Below are 2,684 nucleotides of genomic sequence, written 5' to 3'. Positions count from 1 at the left end.
TTATTTTTGGTCTGAATGTAGAGATCTCAAAAGGATATATGGATTTGGCACTGTGGGGTGTATGTCCATCACCCTGTGGATCACTTCCTACAGGTCTTGTATGGGCTTCTTTATAGGCAATCATGGGATGTTCCAGGCTGACTGGCATGACATAAGGACTCCCAAGGCCAACAGTTTTCAGATATGGGGGATGATCATCTTCTGTGTCTCTTGGGACATGGGATATTGGTGGACTCCCACTGAGTTTGTTCTCGTCTTGAGCTCCACAAATATAGGGCATTGATGTTTTGCCAACCCAAGTCTCTAGTTTCTGTCCATGCCTGGGGAAACTCAGTCAGTCAGACATCTAGGTCTTGTTTGAGGGCAGCTGGTGACTTGTAATAGTCTATATTCAATCTCAGAGGCCAGGTCAAGTGTCAGTAACCTGAACTGGATGGTCATTTTAGTTTGTTAGCCAGATATTCCCAGAGTTAAAATGAATCTGTGCTCTCATTTTGGCTAGTAGATCTCTCCCCAGTGAGGGTTATAGGCATTCAGGAATAACTATGAACGAATGAGATACTCATCCTGATTCTAAGTACACTATTCTTTGGGTAGCCTATGAATATTGCTTAATGCCTATGGCTCCTTGGACCCTGGATTTTTATTAGACAATGGCCCTTTAGCCTTTAAGAGATCTCAATGTTGGGCTCTAGTGTCCACCAGAAAATCTAGGGGCTCCCCCCTACCCCACGCACACACTAAGAGTTACCCAGGGCTCAGGGAGGGGATCTGAGCCCCAACTCTCTCAGTCTTTTGTTCCCTCAGTGTTCATAGTCTTGTTTTTTTAGGCTTCTCTTTGGGCTTTCTCTGGCCCAGTGTCTTTTTTTCCATATAATAGGTGCATTGGTTCTTACCTAATGCTGGCCTGTGACCTCTTTCAGGCCTTCTCCCCTCTGTGATGTTCTGGAGCTGGCNCTTCCTCTCTGGGGTCTGGGTTATCATTGACTAGCAGGACTTTGGCTACATCTCTGTTTAATATCTTCCCTGTTTTAAACTTTTTTTATCCTTAGTTTCTCTGCTATGGCACAGTTTCTCCNCAACCTACATCAAATCTCTCTGTGACTTCTCTTCTAGACTTTTTAGCTTCTCTAACTTCCTTCTAATGTATGGTGCTGACTGATTTATAAACAGCAGCACCACTCTGTTAGAATTCTCTCTTTTCTCAAGGTCTAAGTGTGTATAATGGTGGAAAGCATCCATAATCTGTTCACGGAACTCTGCTTGGCTTTCATTATCTTTCTGCCTGACATCATAAACCTTAGTCAGAATTGTGGGCCACTTGGCAGCTGTCCTGAGACCTGTCATTAGAGCCTGGTGATAGACCCAGAGATGTTCCCTACCTGTACCTGTATTGTAATCCCAAGCTGGTCTCCTGAGAGGAAACCCCTCATCAATGTCAGCTTGATTCTGAGTTGTAGTACCACTGGCTCTCAGAAAGTTCTCCTGGGCTTCTAGGATGATGCTTTCTTTTTTCCTTAGTCATGAAAAAGAGCTGTGATCCCACTGTGTTAATATTGCTTTATTTGATGGTCAATCTAACCATGACCTGTCTGGAGAGTTAAAGTACATTTAAGATCCATACCAGACATGGAAGATTCATGAGCATACAAAACTTGTTACTTAGCATGTCTAAAAATAGACTTAGCCAACAAAAATTGAAAGTAAATATTAAAATCTTTTTTATGAGACCAAACCCAGCCTGGTCTACATAGGAAGTTCCAGGATAGGCAGGGGTACACAGTGAGACGTTAGGGCTGCACCCAATTTCACCTGAGTCAGTGGATTATGCTAACCCAGAAAGTTCTCCAAACTTAGCATTCTAAGCAAACTTAGCAGATTCCACACACCAACTCAGAGGAGCAGACTCTACATTTGCTCTCCAGAGGAGTGGCTTCCCTGAGCCCTGACTCTGGTCCACTGAGAGCAGGAAGTACCACCACTGCCCAGTGGGGAGGAGAGGCCAAGTGTTGCATCTGGGAGCCCAGAAAGGAAGAGAAAAATGGAAGCTGGGGATCCAGACTGAAAGTCAGGGGTGTGGACCTGAGGCTGTCACCCCTCTGCTCCATTCTGCATCTGACACTTCAGGAAGGCTCACGGCCACATCTTGTGATGCCAGGCTTATCTATGTCCTTAAAGGGATGGCACCTTCCTGTCTGAAACTGATTCCTGACTACAGTTCTGTCCTCAGGATTCAGGGCAGGACCTCTCATTATTCATCTCTTTTCTGTGTTAATTCCAGCTCCCCTATCTTGATATCTGTCCTTCCTGGTTTGTGTTAAATTACCTCACAATTGACCTCTAAGTACAGCTATACAGGGAGAGGGCAAGGGATAGCCTCACTGAGAGATCCCAATTCCCTGGTCTCCTCTGCCAGCCACTTCTTTTCCACAGAGAAACTTCAAGGAAGATGTTCTGGAAAGATGCCCTTGTCTTCTCAGATTCATTTCCTTCCAGGGACTGAGAAGATGCCTCAACTGTTAAGATTCTCATTCTCTCTCTCTCTCTCTCTCTCTCTCTCTCTCTCTCTCTCTCTCTCTCTCTCTCTCTCTCGTGACTCCACTCCAGATTTCCCGCTTCCTTATCTTCAACCCACCCAGCAGATGCTATCACATGACCTTAGAGTAACCAATCCCTCAGCCTCT

Source organism: Mus pahari, unplaced genomic scaffold (genome assembly GCF_900095145.1).
Source record: "Mus pahari unplaced genomic scaffold, PAHARI_EIJ_v1.1 scaffold_6398_1, whole genome shotgun sequence".
NCBI lineage: Eukaryota > Metazoa > Chordata > Mammalia > Rodentia > Muridae > Mus > Mus pahari.
This window is presented reverse-complemented; position numbering follows the sequence as displayed.